The sequence below is a fragment of the Bufo gargarizans genome, chromosome 4 (genome assembly GCF_014858855.1).
Source record: "Bufo gargarizans isolate SCDJY-AF-19 chromosome 4, ASM1485885v1, whole genome shotgun sequence".
Taxonomy (NCBI): Eukaryota; Metazoa; Chordata; class Amphibia; order Anura; family Bufonidae; genus Bufo; species Bufo gargarizans.
The window spans coordinates 117,381,785-117,408,160 of NC_058083.1; positions in this window are offsets into that span (position 1 = coordinate 117,381,785).

Genomic DNA, 26,376 nt, shown 5'->3' on the forward strand with positions numbered 1-26,376 from the left:
CAGAATGCTGTATGTTTAATACACACTGTATTACACATACAGCCAATGCATTCAGCAATGAATGCAGCATCTGAGGGGTTCAGTGATGGGGGGCTTTGGATCATTGCACTTGCCATTTACAAAGAAATGCACTTCGTGACTAAGTAATTTGTCTCAAAGCAAATTCTTTTGTACATCAAATGTAGCTTTCACAGTTGGTATATACATTTCTCAAAACTGTATATAGGGCTTGTTTCTCTCCATTCTTAATCTAACAATGTAATATTTCCTTTCCCAACCTAATAGGTGCAATTATAGTTACATAGTTAATACGGTTGAAAAAAGACATAAGTCCATCAAGTTCAACCAAAGCAATATTTTTTTCTCTGGATAGGCTTAGAGATACACCAGTATCCTCTATGGATTTCAGTCTCTAGACTGGTTCCTTTCTGTCCTGTTTTATATGGTGATAAATAGAGATGAGCGAATCAAAGCTGATGAAGTTGAATTTGATCCGAATTTCAGGAAAAATTTGATTCGCACCAAAGCCGAATTTCCTCACACTTCGTGGTAATAAAAATGGCTGCTGTATGTGTGAGTGCATGGAGAAATGAACTCTAGGAATGTGGGATCACCCATAATGCCATGCATGCAGCTAATCAGCAGCCAGCCCTGTGATGTCACAACCCTATAAATAGCGGCAGCCATCTTAGATTCTGCCAATTACCAGTGTAATTAGTGCAGGGAGAGACGTCAGCAGGCGCTAGGGACAGTACTAGAAAAAATTTAATTGTGCTAAAAAAAGATTTACAAGTGTAGGGCAAGATTATTTAAGGTGTAGGGAAAAGGTAGGGAGGAATCATTCCGCAGCTTTTATGTTGAACAGGCTTCAGTAGGGGAGGTTACAGCCTGGGTAATAGGAAAAATCCTATTACACCTTGCTGCACTGACTGGGGATCCAAATTGCCATTATACTGCTCTGTAATTCCAGTAAAACTTTCTTATTAGGGTTCAAGTGCTGTTTGAAACAGGCATTAACAGGGTTTATTACAAGGAAATATTTCTACGTCTTATTTGCCATTGTGCAGTACAGTTATATATTCTAAAGCATTTCTTGGCTTGTATTAGTGGGAGAAAAGGGCCTATTAGCCGTTGTGTGGCGAAGTGCTAAAATTACAGCCCTTTTTGTCGTGTATTAGTGGCAAAAGTAAAATGTATTTGCCGTTCAGCGGTGCAGTTATGTTCTTTTTGTTGTTTATTAGTTGAAAAAGAAAATATATATTTGCCGGTCAGCAGCAACATCAGTAGGAGGCAACAGAGTGGCACAATGACAGAGTCTGGAGGTGGCGAAAGCATCAGCATCAGGAGGATACCATAGATTGGCAAGGTGACATAGTATGGAGATAGCAGCAGCAGGATCAGGATACCACAGAGTGGCAAGGTGACATAGTGTGGAGATAGCAGTAGGAGCAGCAGCATCAAGAGACCACAGAGTGGCAAGGTGACATAGCGTGGAGATGGCAGCCGCAGCATGATACCATTTGTTTTATTAGTTCATTCTACCAATACCACCTATAGCAAAATCGCCAAAGCTGGAATTGCAATGCAATAATATTAGTCGCATTGTGAATCCAACACTATTGCTAAAAGATTTGTATTGCTTGTATTGTAAAGATGTATTGAAGATGTAGAATACTTCGCTATCTTCATTGATGTAGAATAAAGAATAGTTTGCTATCTTGATTCTTTTATTAACAAAGACATAGAATATAGCTCTATATTCGTGTTAAATCTAGATCTCCAAGATTAGAGAATAGGAAAGTTGCCTTATTATTAAGTTATAAGGCAATTAAAAGTTATAATTTATAACTTCTAATTCTAAGCTTAAAAATCGCAATATGCGAATGATTAAATCGCATATTAATCGCGATAAATACAATAATGACGAATATTCGATTTTGACGGATATAAGACGAATATTCAAGCGAATATTTGCAAAATATCGCAAAATCGAATATGGCACCTCCCGCTCAACACTAACTGTGACACATCCACTGAATTATCAGCGACTCACACCTATAGTCCGTTATGACTGGCTATGCTAGAAGGAAGGCTGCTATATATACAAATCGTGAATAAATACTGAATGCAATGATGTGGAGGTGCCAACTTCTAATATTTTATTCAGAATAGAACATAAATCACGGAACAAAAGTTTAAACTGAGAAAATGTACCATTTTAAGGGAAAAATATGTTGAATCAGAATTTCATGGTGTCAACAAATCCCCAAAAAGTTGGGACAAGGCCATTTTCACCACTGTGTGGCATCTCCCCTTCTTCTTACAACACTCAACAGACGTCTGGGGACCGAGGAGACCAGTTTCTCAAGTTTAGAAGTAGGAATGCTCTCCCATTCTTGTCTAATACAGGCCTCTAACTGTTCAATCGTCTCGGGCCTTCTTTGTTGCACCTTCCTCTTTATGATGCGCCAAATGTTCTCTATAGGTGAAAGATCTGGACTGCAGACTGGCCATTTCAGTACCCGGATCCTTCTCCTACGCAGCCATGATGTTGTGATTGATGCAGAATGTGGTCTGGCATTATCTTATTGAAAAATGCAGAGTCTTCCCTGAAAGAGATGACGTCTGGATGGGAGCATATGTTGTTCTAGAACCTGAACATATTTTTCTGCATTGATGGAGCCTTTCCAGACATGCAAGCTGCCCATGCCACACGCACTCATGCAACCCCATACCATCAGAGATGCAGGCTTCTGAACTGAGTGTTAATAACAACTTGGGTTGTCCTTGTCCTCTTTGGTCCGGATGACATGGCGTCCCAGATTTCCAAAAAGAACTTTGAATCATGACTCGTCTAACCACAGAACAGTCTTCCATTTTGCCACACTCCATTTTAAATCCCTGGCCCAGTGAAAATGCCTGAGATTATGGATCTTGCTTAGAAATGGCTTCTTCTTTGCACTGTAGAGTTTGAACTGGCAAGGGCGGATGGCACGGTGGATTGTGTTCACTGACAATGGTTTCTGGAAGTATTCCTGAGCCCATTCTGTGATTTCCTTTACCGTAGCATTCCTGTTTGTGGTGCAGTGTCGTTTAAGGGCCTGGAGATCACGGGCATCCAGTATGGTTTTACGGCCTTGACCCTTACGCACAGAGATTGTTCCAGATTCTCTGAATCTTCGGATGATGTTATGTACAGTTGATGATGATAGATGCAAAATCTTTGCAATTTTCCGCTGGGTAACACCTTTCTGATATTGCTCCACTATCTTTCTGCGCAACATTGTGGGAATTGGTGATCCTCTACCCATCTTGGCTTCTGAGAGACACTGCCACTCTGAGAAGCTCTTTTTATACCCAATCATGTTGCCAATTGACCTAATTAGTGTTAATTGGTCTTCCAGCTCTTCGTTATGCTCAAATTTACTTTTTCCAGTCTCTTATTGCTACTTGTCCCAACTTTTTGGGGATTTGTTGACACCGTGAAATTTTGAATCAACGTATTTTTCCTTTAAAATTATACATTTACTCGGATTAAACATTTGATCTGTCATCTACGTTCTATTACAAATAAAATATTGACATTTGCCATCTCCACATCATTGCATTCAGTTTTTATTCACGATTTGTGTCCCAACTTTTTGGGAATCCGGTTTGTAATTCCAGCACTTTAGAGCAATAAACTTAACATTCTGCAGCTTTCAAAACCCGTTCAGATGTCAAAGTTGAAACAAGGCTGTGTAGAATTATCTATATAAAGTGTTCTTGTAAATGAAAACTAACATTTTGTAACTTTCTTGCAATGCATTGCTGATGCTTGTCTATACATTTAACTGGAGTCTGTCAGCAGTTCTGATCATGCTAAACTGTAGCAAGGACCAGGAAGGGGCAGTGGAGACAAGTACAATTAGGGCTAGTGTGAATATTAAGTTTTATTCAGTCAGATTGAGCTGTTTCAAAGCCCCACCCCCTGCTGTGAGTGACAGCTGTAGTGGACTCCTGGTTGGTGGCGCCAGCTGTCCCTTGAAGTAGGGGGGAGTGGCCACCTTGTGGGCACTTTCAGGAGCAGAATTTGACAGTATAAAACTTCATATTCCCACTACTTTTGATGAGAAAAGTCAAGTATTCTCTTTGCTTCAGCAAAACAAGTGGTGATCGCTACTGGTAATAAAATACTGCATGTCTTTTTTTTTTTTTTTTTTTGCCATACTCCATACAAATGGCATAGTCAATCTGATTCCTTTTGTACAGAGGTATTCTCCCCAGCAGCTTTACTACACATGGAGTCTGAGGGCTCTGTACTAAGGCGTCTCACAAGCTCATGTACATGAGCCCTTTTTCTCCTTCTTCTCTATAAAAAGCAGCAGGAACATGGCGTAAGGTCTTATAAAATTAAAATCTAAAAAGCTGTCAAAGGATTTTCATTTTTCTACTATATTTCATATCGAGGTGTGCTTACAATGATCTAATTAAAGAAATGTTGCATTTCTTAAAATGAAAATGTGCTCCTCTTTGCATTTAAACTTTTAGATTATTAAAATGACATTTATTGTACTCCATCACCAAAATTGATTGCCTGATGTGTCATTTTATGTGGATCTATATTTTATATTTGGTGTAAAAAGCATGCCTTGGCATTCAAGAATGATAGAACTATTTGTTTCTGTACACGTTGATCAATTGTTCTTTTATTATAAGATACTTAGCAAATGGCACTGCAGTCAGGGAATATTATCTATATATTTAGGATAATGATAAGTAACGGAATTACACCGCGGTATTAATAAGCCCGAGTGGTTCAGGTGACAGTGCCATAAACCACACAAGCCAAGTTTCAGTGTTTTATGTCACCACAGCTAAGAGTTGTTATTACTACTGTGGGGATTCGCTCTTTGAGCAGGTTAGCGGACACAGTATAGAGGCAAATGACCAGGTTTCAAATCACTCTTCAGTGTTTATTCACACTTATAACATAACACAACAGTCACTTTTCAGACCTGGTGCTTGTTCACACACAAAAAAACTAAATAAAGTTCACTTGGTATCCTGGGTGTCAGTTCACACCCGGCTGAATGCTCAGCCTCAGAATGTCCACTTGCAGGCTTTAAGGCTCGCCTGACAACCGGTCTTCAGACCTCAGCACAGAGATCTCCAGAGCTCCACTGTCAGAGGGAGGTAAACCACCCCACCTGACAGTGCTGGCTGTTTCTTATAAGCCTGCCAAGATCCAGCCTGGAACGTGGGGAGTAGTCACCCACCCAGCATTTTGACTACTCCTTGATCAGCTATTTACAGCCATACTAAATAGCAAAGTGTCAATCAGCATTAGCTGCCGCTGACACATGAAAATATTGGCTCTTCGGGGACACATACCTACCATCAATGATGACTCCTTGTATCTTCCTACACCACCTAGTAAATTCACACTTGTTTACCCTTTATTTTGTTAAATGGTGTACATAGACCTCTAGTGTAATTAACAGGAGAACTAGGATGAGGCCGGGATTTGTGATTCATGGTTGAACTAACTCTCACCACCATGGTAAATTATTACAAGATTAAACTAGGAAATGGAACAATGTACAAATTGTTAATTGCTTGCAGTTGACAGTTGTGTTACCTTTTACGATAATATGAAACTCCTAAAGCCACAGCCTGACAAGCATCTAATCGCTCCAGGTCCCCTTCTTTATAGTGGTGGCTGCGTGCTAGAGTTTATGGGCTGTTAGAAGGTGTGCCGGCTTCCTAAGGGTACATTCACATGACAGTAAAAAAGACCAATAAAAACAGATACACTGTTAGTTTTTTATGGGTATTTTTCATCAGTGTGTGCATTCATTTTGTAGTCGACTATCCATTAAAAACCGATAAATGTCATTATTTTTAATGCCCTTACAGTATGCATAATGCCTAGTGATGAGCGGGAGGTGCCATATTCGATTTCGACAAAATTTGCGAATATTCGCTGTAATATTTGTTTCATATTAGTCGAAATCGAATATTAGTCATTATTCTAGTTATCGCAATTAATATGCGATTTAAATAATCGCGTATTGTGATTAAAACTTAGGCCTACTTTCCTATTGGTTTGATATCTACAATTAGCGAAGATGACGAATATGACGAATGTATTCGTCATATTCCTCAAAACGAAGATAACGAAGTATTCTCCATCTTCGGTTTAGCTCCATATTCATCAACTTCGCTAATATTAGCAATCAAAAGGAAAGTTGACTATAGAGACAGCTGTGTTTAATTCGCTATGCGATTATATTACTTTTTTTTTAATAAATAGAATAATTATAATAATTATCAAGTATTATAATTATTCTATTTATTAAAAAACAAAGCTGAGTAATATTATCGCATAGCGAATTAACCACTTCAGCCCCGCTAGGTGAAACCCCCTTCATGACCAGAGCACTTTTTACACTTCGGCACTACACTAGTTTCACCGTTTATCGCTCGGTCATGCAACTTACCATACAAATGAATTTTACCTCCTTTTCTTCGCACTAATAGAGCTTTCATTTGGTGGTATTTCATTGCTGCTGGCATTTTTACTTTTTTTGTTATTAATCAAAATGTAACGATTTTTTTGCAAAAAAATGACATTTTTCACTTTCAGCTGTAAAATTTTGCAAAAAAAACGACATCCATATATAAATTTTTCGCCAAATTTATTGTTCTACATGTCTTTGATAAAAAAAAAATGTTTGGGCAAAAAAAAAATGGTTTGGGTAAAAGTTATAGCATTTACAAACTATGGTACAAAAATGTGAATTTCCGCTTTTTGAAACAGCTCTGACTTTCTGAGCACCTGTCATGATTCCTGAGGTTCTACAATGCCCAAACAGTAGAAAACCCCCACAAATGACCCCATTTCGGAAAGTAGACACCCTAAGGTATTCGCTGATGGGCATAGTGAATTCATAGAACTTTTTATTTTTTGTCACAAGTTAGCGGAAAATGATGATGATTTTTATTTATTATTTTTTCTTACAAAGTCTCATATTCCACTAACTTGCGACAAAAAATAAAAAATTCTAGGAACTTGCCATGCCCCTCACGGAATACCTTGGGGTGTCTTCTTTCCAAAATGGGGTCACTTGTGGCGTAGTTATACTGCCCTGGCAATTTAGGGGCCCAAATGTGTGAGAAGAACTTTGCAATCAAAATGTGTAAAAAATGACCGGTGAAATCCAAAAGGTGCACTTTGGAATATGTGCCCCTTTGCCCACCTTGGCAGCAAAAAAGTGTCACACATCTGGTATCGCCGTACTCAGGAGAAGTTGGGGAATGTGTTTTGGGGTGTCATTTTACATATACCCATGCTGGGTGAGAAAAATATCTTGGTCAAATGCCAACTTTGTATAAAAAAATGGGAAAAGTTGTCTTTTGCCAAGATATTTCTCTCATCCAGCATGGTTATATGTAAAATGACACCCCAAAACACATTCCCCAACTTCTCCTGAGTACGGCGATACCAGATGTGTCACACTTTTTTGCTGCCAAGGTGGGCAAAGGGGCACATATTCCAAAGTGCACCTTTCAGATTTTGCAGGCCATTTTTTACACATTTTGATTGCAAGGTACTTCTCACACATTTGGGCCCCTAAATTGCCAGGGCAGTATAACTACGCCACAAGTGACCCCATTTTGGAAAGAAGACACCCCAAGGTATTCCGTGAGGGGCATGGCGAGTTCCTAGAATTTTTTATTTTTTGTCACAAGTTAGCGGAAAATGATGATTTTTTTTTTTTCTCTTTTTTCCTTACAAAGTCTCATATTCCACTAACTTGCGACAAAAAATAAAAAATTCTAGGAACTCGCCATGCCCCTCACGGAATACCTTGGGGTGTCTTCTTTCCAAAATGGGGTCACTTGTGGGGTAGTTATACTGCCCTGGCAATTTAGGGGCCCAAATGTGTGAGAAGTACCTTGCAATCAAAATGTGTAAAAAAATGACCGGTGAAATCCGAAAGGTGCACTTTGGAATATGTGCCCCTTTGCCCACCTTGGCATGCAAAAAAGTGTCACACATCTGGTATCGCCGTACTCAGGAGAAGTTGGGGAATGTGTTTTGGGATGTCATTTTACATATACCCATGCTGGGTGAGAGAAATATCTTGGCAAAAGACAACTTTTCCCATTTTTTTATACAAAGTTGGCATTTGACCAAGATATTTTTCTCACCCAGCATGGGTATATGTAAAATGACACCCCAAAACACATTCCCCAACTTCTCCTGAGTACGGCGATACCAGATGTGTGACACTTTTTTGCAGCCTAGATGCGCAAAGGGGCCCAAATTCCTTCTAGGAGGGCATTTTTAGACATTTGGATCCCAGACTTCTTCTCACACTTTCGGGCCCCTAAAAAGCCAGGGCAGTATAAATACCCCACATGTGACCCCACTTTGGAAAGAAGACACCCCAAGGTATTCAATGAGGGGCATGGCGAGTTCCTAGAATTTTTTTTTTTTTGCATAAGTTAGCGGATATTGATTTTTTTTTTGTTTTTTTCTCACAAAGTCTCACTTTCCGCTAACTTAGGACAAAAATTTCAATCTTTCATGGACTCAATATGCCCCTCACGGAATACCTTGGGGTGTCTTCTTTCCGAAATGGGGTCACATGTGGGGTATTTATACTGCCCTGGCTTTTTAGGGGCCCTAAAGCGTGAGAAGAAGTCTGGAATATAAATGTCTAAAAATGTTCACGCATTTGGATTCCGTGAGGGGTATGGTGCGTCCATGTGAGATTTTATTTTTTGACACAAGTTAGTGGAATATGAGACTTAGTAAGAAAAAACAAAAACAAAAACAAACAAAAAATTTCCGCTAACTTGTGCCAAAAAAAATGTCTGAATGGAGCCTTACCGGGGGGGGGGGGGGGGGTGATCAATGACAGGGGGGTGATCAATGACAGGGGGGTGATCACCCATATAGACTCCCTGATCACCCCCTGTCATTGATCACCCCCCCTGTAAGGCTCCATTCAGACATCCGCATGATTTTTTACGGATCCATGGATACATGTATCGGATCCACAGAACGCATGCGGACGTCTGAATGGAGCTTTACAGGGGGGTTATCAATGACAGGGGGTGATCAGGGTAATCAGGGTGATCACCCCCCTGTCACTGATCACCCCCCCTGTAAGGCTCCATTCAGACATCCGCATGATTTTTTACGGATCCATGGATACATGTATCGGATCCACAGAACGCATGCGGACGTCTGAATGGAGCCTTACAGGGGGGTTATCAATGACAGGGGTGATCAGGGTAATCAGGGTGATCACCCCCCTGTCACTGATCACCCCCCCTGTAAGGCTCCATTCAGACATCCGCATGATTTTTTACGGATCCATGGATACATGTATCGGATCCACAGAACGCATGCGGACGTCTGAATGGAGCCTTACAGGGGGGTTATCAATGACAGGGGGTGATCAGGGTAATCAGGGTGATCACCCCCCTGTCACTGATCACCCCCCCTGTAAGGCTCCATTCAGACATCCGCATGATTTTTTACGGATCCATGGATACATGTATCGGATCCACAGAACGCATGCGGACGTCTGAATGGAGCCTTACAGGGGGGTTATCAATGACAGGGGGTGATCAGGGTAATCAGGGTGATCACCCCCCTGTCACTGACCACCCCCCCTGTAAGGCTCCATTCAGACATCCGCATGATTTTTTACGGATCCATGGATACATGTATCGGATCCACAGAACGCATGCGGACGTCTGAATGGAGCCTTACAGGGGGGTTATCAATGACAGGGGGTGATCAGGGTAATCAGGGTGATCACCCCCCTGTCACTGATCACCCCCCCTGTAAGGCTCCATTCAGACATCCGCATGATTTTTTACGGATCCATGGATACATGTATCGGATCCACAGAACGCATGCGGACGTCTGAATGGAGCCTTACAGGGGGGTTATCAATGACAGGGGGTGATCAGGGTAATCAGGGTGATCACCCCCCTGTCACTGATCACCCCCCCTGTAAGGCTCCATTCAGACATCCGCATGATTTTTTACGGATCCATGGATACATGTATCGGATCCACAGAACGCATGCGGACGTCTGAATGGAGCCTTACAGGGGGGTTATCAATGACAGGGGGTGATCAGGGTAATCAGGGTGATCACCCCCCTGTCACTGATCACCCCCCCGGTAAGGGGCCATAAAGACGACCGCGTGTGTTTTGCGGATCCGATCCATGTATCCATGGATCCGTAAAAATCATGCGGACGTCTGAATGGAGCCTTACAGGGGAGTGATCAATGACAGGGGGGTGATCAATGACAGGGGGTGATCAGGGAGTGTATATGGGTGATCACCCGCCTGTTATTGATCACCCCCCTGTAAGGCTCCATTCAGACGTCCGTATGCTTTTTGTGGATCCGATCCATGTATCCGTGGATCCGTAAAAATCATACGGACGTCTGAACGGAGCCTGACAGGGGGGTGATCAATGACAGGGCGGTGATCAATGACAGGGGGGTGATCAGGGAGTTTATATGGGGTGATCATGGGTGATCAGGGGTTTATAAGGGGTTAATAAGTGACGGGGGGGGGGTGTAGTGTAGTGTGGTGTTTGGTGCGACTGTACTGACCTACCTGAGTCCTCTGGTGGTCGATCCTAACAAAAGGGACCACCAGAGGACCAGGTAGGAGGTATATTAGACGCTGTTATGAAAACAGCGTCTAATATACCTGTTAGGGGTTAAAAAATTCGGATCTCCAGCCTGCCAGCGAACGATCGCCGCTGGCATGCTGGAGATCCACTCGCTTACCTTCCGTTCCTGTGAGCGCGCGCGCCTGTGTGCGCGCGTTCACAGGAAATCTCGCGTCTCGCGAGATGACGCATATATGCGTGACTGTGCGCCAGCCTGCCACCTCCGGAACGCACATGTGCGTTAGGCGGTCCGGAGGTGGTCAAACACAGCTGTCTCTATAGTCAACTTTCCTATTTGATTGCTAGAATTAGCGAAGTTGACGAATATGGAGCAAAAACGAAGATGGAGAATACTTCGTTATCTTCGTTTTGAGGAATATGACGAATACATTTGTCATATTCGCTAATTCTACCAAGCCAACCATAGTAAATAGGTCTAAGTTGAAATCGCAATGCGATTAATTCAAGTTATATTAATGGCATTGCGATTACAACTTAGAGCAGGGTTCTAATGGGTCAGCTTGCTAGAATTAACTTAAGTTAATTAATTAAGTTAACGAATATGGAATATAGCAGTGCTAAGTTGAAATCGATTACTATAACTTGAATTAATCGCATTGTGATTACAACTTAGCACTGCTATATTCCATATTCGTTAATTCTAGCCTAATATGGAATATAGCAGTGCTAAGTTGAAATCGCAATGCGATTAATTCAAGTTATATTAATCGAATTGCTATTTCAACGTAATTCTCAAATCCGACAGTACATTCTAGTATGGAGACGTTCCTATGGTGATGGGGACGCTCCATGGGCACGGAAATCGGCAGAAGCGGCAACGGGCACTGATTGGAGCAGCCAGGAAGCCAGGAATCCTAAGGATAGGTAAGAACTACTTTTGGGAAGTGGGAAAGAAAAAAATATAACAATAAAAAAAAAAAAAGAATATTCAAAATAGTGAATTTATAGCACTATATTCGAAATATTCGTGAATTAGCGAAGTGCCGACATTTGCAAAAAAAAATTGATATTCGAATATTCGCACTCAACACTAATAATGCCCCCATAGTGCTCCCTTGGACTTCAAATAGCCCCCATAATGCCCCCATTATGATTATTGGGACCCATAGTGCGCTAGTATAATTAATGGCCCTAATTAGTGGCCCACAGTATTATTGATGGCACCCATTGGTACACTCCAATATGATTAAAGACCCCCTTTGTGCTCCATGGTATAATTAATGGCCCCATTTGTGCTACCCAGTAGGAATCATGCCCCCATTATACCTTTGGCAAAAAAGGTTTGTGGATTTGAAATAAAATAGTAATAATGAGTACCATCTAGTATAATCTTTCCTTTGTGCAGGGACAGAGCAGCCATAGGGTGAAGTGGCCATCTCGCCTCTTGTGGTGGACAGCAATTTACAGCAGGGTATGGGAGCTTATGGCCTAAAGCCAATGAGGCAGTAGAATGGAGCAGGAGAATCATTGTGACTTCCTGCGCCAGGATGCAGCAAATCAAGCCTAAGACAAGAAGAGGCCTACGGCAGTATGGAGTGGAATACAAATAAGTATTTTATTTTATTTTTTATATATATGTTGCTACTACTGGGAAGGAGAGAGAGCATAAGGCTACTTTCACACTAGCGTTCATAGGTCCGTTCGTGAGCTCCGTTTGAAGGAGCTCACGAGCGGACCCGAACGCCTCCGTCCAGCCCTGATGCAGTCTGAATGGAGCGGGTCCGCTCAGACTGCATCAGTCTGGCGGCGTTCAGCCTCCGCTCCGCTCGCCTCCGCACGGACAGGCGGACAGCTGAACGCTGCTTGCAGCGTTCGGGTGTCCGTCTGGCCGTGCGGAGGCGAGCGGATCCGTTCCGACTTACAATGTAAGTCAATGGGAACGGATCCGCTTGAAGATGTCACCATATGGCTCAATCTTCAAGCGGATCCGTCCCCCATTGACTTTCAATGTAAAGTCTGAACGGATCCGCTCAGGCTGCTTTCACACTTAGAATTTTTTCTAAGTTATTAATGCAGACGGATCCGTACTGAACGGAGCCTCCGTCTGCATTAATATGATCGGATCCGTTCAGAACGGATCCGATCGAACGCTAGTGTGAAAGTAGCCTTATATGTACAAACAGTACAGGGGTACTATGAGGAAGAGGGGGATGGAAGGTTGAGAGCATTTTTATACTAACACTACACGGGGGGGAGGGGGGGGGGCATTTTACTATAGGGAGCTGTTAAGGGGGGAAGGTGCAACCATTATTATCTACTATGACTACAGGGGGGAGAGAATTATCTATGCAACCACTACAGGGAGGCATTATATTACAGAGGGGAGCATTATATACTATATGTTTTCAATAGGAGACATTATACTACTATGTATATTATATCACTACAGGGTAAATTATACAATGCGAGGGGGAAAGCATTATATATTCTACCAGTGCAGGGCAGCATTATTCTCCATGGGGAAAGCATTATATATGCTACCACTACGGGGGGGTATTATACTAAAGGGGCAACTACATGACTACAGAGGCAAAAACATTGAATATACTACCACTACAAGGGAACATTATAGACATTATACTACAGAAGGGGAGAACATTATATATACTACCACTACAAAAGGGCATTACCCTACAGGGGGAGGAATGACAGTATTATATAAACTACAGAGGGGCATTATTCTACAGGGGACACTACATTGCATCATTTTAACTGCACAGGGAACTGCAGCGAGTCTTTATAAATACTAGGGCCATTACAGGTGGCATAAATTCTCAGCGCAACTACAAGTGGCATTATAAATAATGGGGCCACTATGGGGGCATTATAACTACTGTGGACGCTAGTAGTAGCACAACTATGTACTACTGTGGGCTCTAAAGGGGTGCCTTAGGCTAAATGCACACAATCAGGATTTTCCGAGTGGATTTGCATGCAGAAAATCCACATCGTGGGTCATGTATATTGCATTCTATGAGAATTTGAAATTCTCATGCACACGATGCAGATTTTTACGTGCAGATTTTGACCTATGGTGCATTTTTTTCCTGTCCAGATTTTCCCCATCCACTTCAATGGGGAGAGTAAAATCCGCACCAAATCCGCAGGTAAATCCACACCAACTGATGCGGATTTACCACACAGATTTCCCTGTGAACACCTGCGGATTTCAGTGCTGATTGTCCGCACATAAATCCTGAACAGGTGCATTTTGTAATAGAGATCCTATGGGGGTATTATTAATACTCAAGGTACTGTGGGGGCATTATGATTATTGGGCACAATATGGAGAGCATTACTACTAATGGGGGCACTCTTAGGGAGCATTCTTACTATTAAGGGTACTGTAAGGACTATTACTATTGAGTGCAATCTGGGAGCACTATTACTCTAGAGACGACTATCTACAGTTGCAGGGAAAAGTATGTGAACCCTTTAGAATGATATGGATTTCTGCACAAATTGGTCATAAAATGTGATGTGATCTTCATCTAAGTCACAACAATAGACAATTACAGTCTGCTTGTCATGGTCTTACCTTCTTACTGTTCTCCTTCGTTTGACATGTGCTGGCGGCCATCTTGGTTTCTGGGTTTCTTGTAGCCTCCCACCCTGCGGCTTCTCCTTCCCACTGGGAGGAGCTGGATGCCTAGCTCATATATATAGGAGGTCTGTGGCTTCAGTTCCTTGCTTGGTCCTCCTGTGTTCACATGCTTCTAAGACTGCTGCTGCTTCTGGTCCCTGATCCTGGCTTCGTCTGACTACCCCGTTGGTTCCTGATCCCGGCTTCGTCTGACTACCCTGCTGGTTCCTGATCCAGGCTTCGTCTGACTACCCTTCTGGTTCCTGACCTCTGTCTACGCAAGACCCTGCTTCGGTTTAGCCATCCGTTTGGACTTTTGCTTACAGCTTGATTTTCAATAAAGCCTTCTTATTTCCACTTATCTCTTGTTGTACGTCTGGTTCATGGTTCCATGACATTAGGACCAAGCCATGAATTTTGACGGTACAGGGCCATCCTCGCTACCTACGCTGGTTGCCAGACTTGATCAGCAGGATCACCTGTTGGGTCGGTTCGCTGTGGCGTTGCAAACCCTGCTTGAACGCACGGCTCATTTCGCTTCCGTTGCCGATGGGTCGGTTGTCGCTCCTGGGCCCGCTCCTACTGCCGCTCCGGTTGTTGCGCCAGAGTCTACCCCGACACCTGTTGCTGCGCCTGCGGTGTCTCGGGGTATGACCGGTTCTGCCCCCCTTCCACAGCGCTTTGGGGGAGAGCCAACTCAGTGCCGAGGTTTCCTTAACCAGGTGGGCATTTATTTCGAGTTGCTGCCACATGCCTTTCCTACTGAGAGATCAAAGGTGGGCTTCTTGATCTCGCTGCTCTCGGACAAGGCCTTGGCCTGGGCCAGCCCTTTATGGGAGAACAACAATCCGGTGGTTGCCGAGTTTTCCGGTTTTGTTGCTTCTCTTCGGAAGGTATTCGATGTGCCGGCTCGTGCTGCCTCTGCTGCGAAGCTCCTTATGTCCATCAGACAGGGTTCACGATCCGTAGCTGAATACGCCATTGAGTTTCGTACCCTGGCAGCAGAGGTGGGCTGGAATAATGAGGCTCTGGTCGCTGCTTTCTCTCATGGTCTCTCGGATGCCTTGAAGGATGAGGTTGCAGCTAAGGACCTACCAGTGGAGCTCGAGTCTCTTATTTCTTTCCTGATTTTGATTGACACCAGACTCAGGGAGAGACCTTCCTTTAAGGAGAGCCTGCGGAGGTCTTCTAACAGATTGGCGCCTACGTTTGCTGTCCCACCCGTGCCTCCCTCTCCTCCCACGCCTCCTGGGGATGACTTGTCTGGGGGTGAACCCATGCAGCTGGGGTTTGCTCGCCTGTCCGAGGGGGAGAGGGTACTCCGGAGACGCGAGGGCCGATGCATGTACTGTGGTCTCGGTGGGCATTTTCGGTTGGCATGTCCGAACCGTCCGGGAAACGCTCGCACCTGAGATCCTGTCGGGGGCAGATCTTGGGTGGAGTCTCCTCGTCCCCGGTTTCCCGTGTTGACAAACCACTGATCACTGTTGTCCTCTCCTGGGTCGGGGGCTCGGTGACGACCCAGGCGTTGGTGGACTCTGGTGCTGGTGGTTTGTTCATTGATAGTGTGTTCGCTGCCGCCAATTCCATTCCTCTGCAGCCTCGAGGTTCCCCACTGGCTCTTGAGGCGATAGACGGCAGACCCCTTCTGCCGCCACACGTGACTCATGAGACCCTTCCAGTGGGGATAGCCATTGGTGCCGTTCACAGAGAGTCGGTCTGTCTCCAGGTGATTTCGTCTCCACACTACTCGGTGGTCTTGGGGTACCCCTGGCTCCAGAAGCATAATCCGACTTTCGATTGGAGATCGGCCGAGATCCTCTCGTGGTCACCGCAGTGTGGGGCTAGTTGCATCCATGGGCCTGTCAAGTTGCTGTGTACTTCCTCGGACTCTCTGTTGCCTCCTGAATACGAAGAGTACCGGGATGTATTCGATAAGGTGCTCTTCGTACCTCCGCACCGCCCATACGATTGTGCCATAGAGTTACAATCTGGTGCCGTTCCTCCTCGTGGCAAAGTCTATCCACTGTCGGTAGCGGAGAATGAGGCCATGGAGGAGTACGTGAGGGAGGCGCTTTCACGCGGACACATTCGCAAATCCTCGTCCCCGGCAGGGGCTGGATTTTTCTTTGTGAAAAAGAAGGGCGGTGAGTTGAGGCCTTGCATCGATTACAGGGGTCTCAATCGCATCACGATCAAGAACGCTTACCCGATACCCTTGATTTCCGAGCTGTTCGATCGCCTCAAAGGGGCCACGGTCTTTACCAAACTCGACCTGAGGGCGGCATATAACCTGGTAAGGATCAAGGCGGGCGATGAGTGGAAGACCGCGTTTAACACCAGGACCGGTCATTATGAATCCTTGGTTATGCCCTTTGGGTTGTGCAATGCGCCCGCAGTCTTCCAGGAATTCATCAACGATGTTTTCCGTGACCTGTTGCAGCAGTGTGTGGTGGTCTATTTGGATGACATCTTGGTATATTCTGAATCCATGGAGGCCCACATTATGGATGTCAGACGAGTGTTGCAACGGTTACGAGAGAACAGGCTGTTCGGTAAGCTTGAGAAATGCGAATTTCACCGATCCCAGGTAACCTTCTTAGGTTACATCATTTCCGCTGAGGGGTTCTCCATGGATCCTGAGAAGGTTTCGGCTGTCTTACAGTGGCCCCAGCCCAGTGGTCTCCGTGCCCTGCAGCGCTTTTTGGGCTTCGCCAATTATTATCGGAAGTTCATCAGGGACTTTTCTATGCTAGCCAAGCCTCTCACGGATCTGACCATGAAGGGCAGTAATTTCCAGGTCTGGCCGCTCGAGGCCATCCGAGCTTTTGAGGCTCTAAAGTCCGCCTTTGTGTCGGCTCCGATTCTGTCGCATCCCAACCCTGGGTTGCCCTTTGTCCTCGAGGTGGACGCGTCTGAGACGGGAGTAGGCGCCCTTCTGTCTCAGCGTAGAACACCAGAGGGTCCTCTGCTTCCTTGTGGGTTTTACTCCCGGAAACTGTCTTCCGCGGAGTGCAACTATCAGATTGGTGACAGGGAGTTATTGGCCATCGTGCAGGCCCTTAAAGAATGGAGGCACTTGCTCGAGGGTTCGGTGGTTCCGGTTCTCATCCTGACGGACCACAAGAATCTGACCTACCTTTCTGAGGCCAAGAGATTGACACCACGTCAGGCCAGATGGGCTCTGTTCTTGTCACGTTTTAATTACGTGGTCTCCTACCTACCCGGTTCCAAGAACATCAGAGCGGATGCCTTATCACGGCAGTACTCCGAGCTGTCCGGGGAGGAGTCGATTCCGACTTCGGTCATACCTCCGAATCAGATCCTGGCCGCCATTCGCACCAGCCTGACCTCTCCCCTGGGTGAGCAGATTTTGGCGGCTCAATCTGGTGCTCCCTCTGGGAGACCCAACGGCAGGTGTTTTGTGCCTGAGGAGTTGCGCACTCGGTTGTTGCGAACCTACCATAACTCCAAGGCCGCGGGGCATCCTGGAAAGAATCAGCTGTCCTGGGCTGTTTCACGTCTGTTCTGGTGGCCTTCTCTACGTTCCGACATCGCCGCATATGTAGCGGCATGCTCCGTTTGTGCCCAGAGTAAGTCCCCTCGGCACCTTCCGTTGGGCCTTTTGCAACCCATAGCCACCGGGGAGCGCCCATGGTCACACCTGGGGATGGATTTCATTGTGGACCTCCCTGCATCCCGAGGCCATACGGTCATTCTCATGATTGTGGATCGGTTTTCCAAAATGTGCCACTGTGTTCCTCTCAAGAAGTTACCCTCTGCACAAGAGTTGGCCACGATTTTCGCCAGGGAGGTCTTCCGGTTGCACGGTTTGCCCAAGGAGATTGTGTCGGATCGGGGGAGTCAGTTTGTGTCCAGGTTCTGGCGCGCCTTTTGCTCCCAGTTGGGGATTCATCTCTCTTTCTCCTCGGCCTACCACCCTCAGTCCAATGGGGCCGCAGAACGATCCAATCAGGCCTTGGAGCAATTCCTTCGTTGCTATGTCTCCGATCACCAAGACAATTGGGTTGACCTCCTGCCTTGGGCTGAGTTTGCCAGGAACACGGCGGTGAACTCTTCCTCTGGGACGTCTCCCTTCATGGCCAATTATGGGTTCCAACCTGCCGTGTTACCGGAGGTATTCTCTCCCCAGGATATTCCGGCTGTGGAGGATCACCTTTCCGTCCTACGTGCTTCTTGGGTACAGATCCAGAGGTCCCTTGAGGTCTCTGCGCAGCGCCAGAGACTCCAGGCTGATCGCAGATGAGCGCCCGCTCCTTCCTACCAGGTCGGAGACCGTGTATGGTTGTCCACCCGCAACCTCAACCTTCGAGTGCCCACTCCCAAGCTGGCGCCTCGCTTTGTTGGTCCCTTCTGAGTGCTTCGCAGGGTAAACCCGGTAGCCTATGCCCTTGCGCTTCCTCCTGGCATGCGGATCTCCAACGTGTTTCATGTCTCCCTGTTGAAGCCATTGGTGTGTAATCGTTTCACTTCCTCGGTTCCTCGGCCCCGTCCGGTCCAAGTGGGCAATCGTGAGGAATATGAGGTGAGCAATATCCTGGACTCACGCCTGGTCCGCGGTCGGTTGCAGTTTTTGGTCCATTGGCGTGGTTATGGTCCAGAGGAGCGTTCCTGGGTTCCCTCCGCAGATGTCCATGCTCCTGCTTTGCTCCGAGCCTTCCACGCACGCTTCCCTCTGAAACCGTTCCTTACTCCGCGGAGGAGGGGCCCTTGAGGGGGAGGTACTGTCATGGTCTTACCTTCTTACTGTTCTCCTTCGTTTGACATGTGCTGGCGGCCATCTTGGTTTCTGGGTTTCTTGTAGCCTCCCACCCTGCGGCTTCTCCTTCCCACTGGGAGGAGCTGGATGCCTAGCTCATATATATAGGAGGTCTGTGGCTTCAGTTCCTTGCTTGGTCCTCCTGTGTTCACATGCTTCTAAGACTGCTGCTGCTTCTGGTTCCTGATCCTGGCCTCGTCTGACTACCCCGTTGGTTCCTGATCCCGGCTTCGTCTGACTACCCTGCTGGTTCCTGATCCAGGCTTCGTCTGACTACCCTTCTGGTTCCTGACCTCTGTCTACGCAAGACCCTGCTTCGGTTTAGCCATCCGTTTGGACTTTTGCTTACAGCTTGATTTTCAATAAAGCCTTCTTATTTACACTTATCTCTTGTTGTACGTCTGGTTCATGGTTCCATGACACTGCTTAAACTAATAACTAGAGTTGAGCGAACACCTGGTTGTTCGGGTTCGAGAAGTTCGGCCGAACTTCCCGTAAATATTCGAGTTCGGGATCCGAACGCGACCCGAACTTCACTTCCGAACCCGAAACCCATTGAAGTCATTTGGGACTCGAACTTTTTGGCACTAAAAAGGCTGTAAAACAGCCCAAGAAAGGGCTAGAGGGCTGCAAAAGGCAGCAAAATGTAGGTAAATCCCCTGCAAACAAATGTTGATAGGGAAATTAATAAAAATAAAATAAATAAAAATTAACCAATATCAATTGGAGAGAGGTCCCATTGCAGAGAATCAGGCTTCATGTCATAGCAGAGAATCAGGCTTCACGTCACCGACCACTGGAACAGGCCATTGTCAGATATTTAGGCCCCGGCACCCAGACAGAGGAGAGAGGTCCCATAGCAGAGAATCAGGCTTCATATCATAGCAGAGAATCAGGCTCCATGTCATAGCAGAGAATCAGGCTTCATGTCATAGCAGAGAATCAGGCTTCATGTCACCCAACGCTGGAACAGGCCACTGTCAGATATTTTTAGGCCCCGGCACCCAGACAGAGGAGAGAGGTCCCATAGCAGAGAATCAGGCTTCATGTCATAGCAGAGAATCAGGCTTCATGTCACCCACCCATGGAACAGGCCATTGTCAGATATTTAGGCCCCGGCACCCAGACAGAGGAGAGGTCCATTCAACTTTGGGTTGCCCCGCAATATAATGGTAAAATAAAAAAAAAGAGGATTGAAGGAAGTGCCCTGGAGTACAAGAATATATGGTTATGGGGAGGTAGTTATAAATGTCTAATATGCACAAGGGATGGACAGGTCCTGTGGGATCCATACCTGGTTCATTTTTATGAACGTCAGCTTGACCACATTAGCTGTAGACAGACGACTGCGTTTGTCTGTAATGACGCCCCCCTGCTGTGCTGAATACACGTTCAGACAAAACGCTACCCGCCGGGCAGGCTAGCATCTCCAAGGCATAAAAGGCTAGCTCTGGCCACGTGGACAATTTGGAGACCCAGAAGTTGAAATGGGGCCGAACCATCAGTCAGTACGTGGAGATGTGTGCACACGTACTGTTCCACCATGTTAGTGAAATGTTGCCTCCTGCTAACACGTTCCGTATCAGGTGGTGGTGCAGTTAGCTGTGGCGTGTTGACTAAAACTTTTCCACATCTCTGCCATGCTAACCCTTCCCTCAGAGGAGCTGGCCGTGACACAGCTGCGATGGCGACATCTCTTGCTCCTCCTTTGCCTTCGCCTTGGGCTTCCACTTGTTCCCCTGTGACATTTGGGAATGCTCTCAGTAGCGCATCTACCAACGTGCGCTTGTACTTGCGCATCTTCCTATCACGCTCCAGTGCAGGAAGTAAGGTGGGCACATTGTATTTGTACCAGGGATCCAGCAGGGTGGCAACCCAGTAGTCTGCACATGTTAAAATGTGGGCAACTCTGCTGTCATTGCGCAGGCACTGCAGCATGTAGTCGCTCATGTGTGCCAGGCTGCACAGAGGTAAGGACAAGCTGTCCTCTGTGGGAGGCGTATCGTCATCGTCCTGCGTTTCCCCCCAGCCATGCACCAGTGATGGGCTCGAGCTGCGTTGGGTGCCACCCCGCAGTGAACATGCTTCATCCTCCTCCACCTCATCCTCGTCCTCCAGTAGTGGGCCCTGGCTGGCCACATTTGAACCTGGCCTCTGCTGTTGCAAAAAACCTCCCTCTGAGTCACTTCTAAGAGACTGGCCTGAAAGTGCTAAAAATGACCCCTCTTCCTCCTCCTCCTCCTCCTCCTTCTGGGCCACCTCCTCTTCCATCATCGCCCTAAGTGTTTTCTCAAGGAGACATAGAAGTGGTATTGTAACGCTGATAACGGCGTCATCGCCACTGGCCATGTTGGTGGAGTACTCGAAACAGCACAACAGCGCACACAGGTCTCGCATGGAGGCCCAGTCATTGGTGGTGAAGTGGTGCTGTTCCGCAGTGCGACTGACCCGTGCGTGCTGCAGCTGAAACTCCACTATGGCCTGCTGCTGCTCGCACAGTCTGTCCAGCATGTGCAAGGTGGAGTTCCACCTGGTGGGCACGTCACATATAAGGCGGTGAGCGGGAAGGCCAATGTTACGCTGTAGCGCAGACAGGCGAGCAGCGGCAGGATGTGAACGCCGGAAGCACGCACAGACGGCCCGCACTTTATGCAGCAGCTCTGACATGTCGGGGTAGTTGTGAATGAACTTCTGCACCACCAAATTCAGCACATGCGCCAGGCAAGGGATGTGCGTCAAACCGGCTAGTCCCAGAGCCGCGTCGAGATTTCGCCCATTATGGCACATCACCAGGCCGGGCTTGAGGCTCACTGGCAGCAACCACTCGTCGGTCTGTTGTTCAATACCCCAACTCCTGCGCGGTGTGGGGCCTTTCCCCCAAACATATGAGTTTCAGAATGGCTGTTGTTTACCCCGGGCTCTGCTGAAGTTGGTGGTGAAGGTGTGTGGCTGACTGGATGAGCAGGTGGAAGAAGAAGAGGAGGAAGCCGAGTCGGAGGAGGAGGCTACAGGAGGCAAAGAATGTTTCCCTGCGATCCTTGGCGGCGGAAGGACGTGCACCAAAAAGCTCTCCGCCTGGGGCCCAGCCGCCACTACATTTACCCAGTGTGCAGTTAGGGAGATATAGCATCCCTGGCCGTGCTTACTGGTCCACGTATCTGTGGTTAGGTGGACCTTGCCACAGATTGCGTTGCGCAGTACACACTTGATTTTATCGGATACTTGGTTGTGCAGGGAAGGCACGGCTCTCTTGGAGACGTAGTGGTGGCTGGGAACAACATACTGTGGGACAGCAAGCGACATGAGCTGTTTGAAGCTGTCTGTGTCCACCAGCCTGAATGACAGCATTTCATAGGCCAGTAGTTTAGAAATGCTGGCATTCAGGGCCAGGGATCGAGGGTGGCTAGGTGGGAATTTACGCTTTCTCTCAAATGTTTGTGAGATGGAGAGCTGAACGCTGCCGTGTGACATGGTGGAGATGCTTGGTGACGGAGGTGGTGGTGTTGGTGGTACATCCTCTGTTTGCTGGGCGGCAGGTGCCAACGTTCCTCCAGAGGCGGAGGAAGAGGCCGAGGTGGCAGCAGCAGAAGAGGTAGCAGGGGGAGCCTGAGTGAGTTCCTTGTTTTTAAGGTGTTTACTCCACTGCAGTTCATGCTTTGCATGCAGGTGCCTGGTCATGCAGGTTGTGCTAAGGTTCAGAACGTTAATGCCTCGCCTCAGGCTCTGATGGCACAGCGTGCAAACCATTCGGGTCTTGTCATCAGCACATTGTTTGAAGAACTGCCACGCCAGGGAACTCCTTGAAGCTGCCTTTGGGGTGCTTGGTCCCAGATGGCGGTGGCCAGTAGCAGGCGGACTCTCTTGGCGGCGGGGGTTCTGCTTTTGCCCACTGCTCCCTCTTTTGCTACGCTGTTGGCTCAGTCTCACCACTGCCTCTACCTCCGAACTCTGAAAGTCAGTGGCATGACCTTCATTCCATGTGGGGTCTAGGACCTCATCGTCTTCCACCCAGTCTTCCTCCCTGACCTCCTGTTCAGTCTGCACACTGCAGAAAGACGCAGCAGTTGGCACCTGTGTTTTATCATCAGAGACGTGCTGAGGTGGTAGTCCCATGTCCTCATCATCATTAAACATAAGTGGTTGTGTGTCAGTGCATTCTATGTCTTCCACCGCTGGGGAAGGGCTAGGTGGATGCCCTTGGGAAACCCTGCCAGCAGAGTCTTCAAACAGCATAAGAGACTGCTGCATAAGTTAAGGCTCAGACAGTTTCCCTGATATGCATGGGGGTGATGTGACAGACTGATGGGCTTGGTTTTCAGGCGCCATCTATGCGCTTTCTGCAGAAGACTGGGTGGGAGATAATGTGAATTTGCTGGATTCACTGTCGGCCACCCAATTGACTAATGCCTGTACCTGCTCAGGCCTTACCATCCTTAGAATGGCATTGGGCCCCACCAAATATCGCTGTAAATTCTGGCGTCTACTGGGACCTGAGGTAGTTGGTACACTAGGATGTGTGGCTGTGGCAGAACGGCCACGTCCTCTCCCAGCACCAGAGGGTTCACTAACACCACCACGACCATGTCTGCGTCCCTTACTAGATGTTTTCCTCATTGTTACCGTTCATCACAATAAGAAAAAAATTATTTGGCCCAATGTATTGAATTCAAATGCAGGCCTTTTTTTACAGGCACCTAACACTATCTGGCTATCTACTTAGGTACCGTATTACACTAATACAGGCACAGCAGTAACCAGAGATTTAGCTGAATATAAATTGCAGGCCTAGTATTTAGGCCCTGGATGGATGACAGGTATCCCTTTTACAGACAGAATTTGACTTGGAAATGCACGGTAGCGTGTGAAGTTATTGAGGATGACCCTATCCGCACCTTCAACCTTCAATCTAATATACCCTTTTATGGATAGATTTTTAACTTGGCCTGATAAAGCAGAAACCACTGATTTAGGGAATTGCTAAGTTGGGAATTGTATTTCAACCCAGAACAAAATATATACTTTGCCAGACAGCAGACAATATTACAATTGGCTAGCCACAGCTGAAACACCAGATTTAGGGTACTGCTGATTTGGCAATTGTATTTCACCCCTCAATAAAATAGCAAGCACAGCCAAGCCCCTGATGTAGGATATAGCAAAAAAAAAAATGGCCACCGATCACCCCAGAAAAAAGTGACAGAAAAACGCTCTGGGCAGCCTAAAAACATTGAGCAATTAAATAGCAGAGGTTGAATGATACACAGCTGTACATCGATCACTTCAATAAGTGTTTTTGAAGACTAAATCACTGCCTAATCTCGCCCTAACGGCAGCAGCTGCATCCTATCCCTACACTGATCAGAGCAGAGTGACGTGTGGCGCTACGTGACTCCAGATTAAATAGAGGCTGGGTCACATGCTGCACTGGCCAATCACAGCTATGCCAATAGTAGGCATGGCTGTGATGGCCTCTTGGACTCTGACTGGGCCACTCCACAAGGCATATTTTCTACTGTTTAAGCCATTCTGTTGTTGGTTTACTTCTATGCTTTGGGTCGTTGTCCTGTTGCAACACCCATCTTCTGTTGAGCTTCAGCTGGTGGACAGATGGCCTTAAGTTCTCCTGCAAAATGTCTTGATAAACTTGGGAATTCATTTTTTCCTTCGATGATAGCAATCCGTCCAGGCCCTAACGCAGCAAAGCAGCCCCAAGCCATGATGCTTCCACCACCATACTTCACAGTTGGGATGAGTTTGATGTTGGTGTGCTGTGCCTCTTTTTCTCCAAACATAACGTTGTGTGTTTCTTTCAAACAACTCAACTTTGGTTTCATCTGTCCACAGAATATTTTGCCAGTACTGCTGTGGAACATCCAGATGTTCTTGTGCAAACTGTAAACATGCAGCAATGTATTTTTAGGACAGCATTTTTTTTTCCTGCCATGAAAACCATTCTTGTTTAGTGTTTTACGTATCGTAGATTCACTAACAGGGATTTTAGAATATGCCAGAGACTTTTGTAAGTCTTTAGCTGAGCACAAGAAACACACTCATCCACCATACCTAGCTTCATAGCCCAGTTTGCAGGGCGGTGCAGGACACCAATCTCAAAGTCAGACCAGTGCGACCAGGTGGTCGGTTGGATTGCAGCAGATAATGCTTCCAGTCGGTTAAGCACCACCCTGTCTTCCACAAAGTCCAGTCTCAGTAGCCAAGAGTCTGGTCAACAGAATCCTTACCCTGATACTCCTTCCACCCACCTTGGAAAGTCTTGGCAAACAATATATATAACTCAGATATTCCGAGGAGCTCTTTTTAGCGCCATTCCTTGATTTGGCCCTCTTGCCAAGCACTCTTGAAGAGGGACAGATCTTGTGCCCTGATTCCCAAACACTTGAGCCTCCACAATCACAAGAAGATGTGGAATGGCAATTACTCTATAATGAGGTGGATGATGATGAAACACAGTTACAAATAACTCAACGCCAATTGCTGTCTCAAGAGGTTGAGAATGAGGATGATACACAGTTGTCAATCACTGAGGTAGTGGTAACAAGTCAGGAGGATGAGCAGAGTGAGGAAGTGGAAGAGGAGGTGGTGGACGACGAAGTCACTGACCCAACCTGGGAATGTGGAAATCCGAGTGAGGACAGCAGTACAGAGGGGAAGGGATCTGCTGCACCGCAACAGGCTGGAAGCAGTGGTGTGGCAAAAGGGAGAAGGCGGGCCACACCAAACAGGTCCGCAACTGTTCCCCGGAGCACCCCTACTTGCAGCAATCACCCTTGCCAAGGGGTACGTGTTCCGCAGTCTGACGCTTTTTTGAGGAAAGCACGGACGATAAAAGAATTGTCATTTGCAACCTGTGCTGTACCAAAATGACCAGGGGTGCGAACACTAGCAACCTCACCACCACCAGCATGATCCGCCATATGGCATCAAAGCACCCTAATAGGTGGGCCGAAAGTCTGGGTCCATAACCAGTGTCTGCGGGCCATATCACTGCCTCCTCTTCTCCTGTGTTACATGCTGGCCAATCCCCTGTCCAAGACGCAGGCCCGGATGCCTCCCGATATGCACCTGGACCTTCGCAAACACCATCAGCTAGCATATCCACTTCTGTGTCCCAGCGCAGTGTATGGCATGGTTGTGTCTGATAATGGGCGTAACTTGGTGGCAGCTTTAGAGCTCGGCAAGCTCACACACATACCATGTCTAGCCCAAGTGTTCAACCTAGTGGTTTAGTGGTTTCTCAAAATCTACCCCCAATTTGCCTGAGCTACTGGTGAAGGAGCGC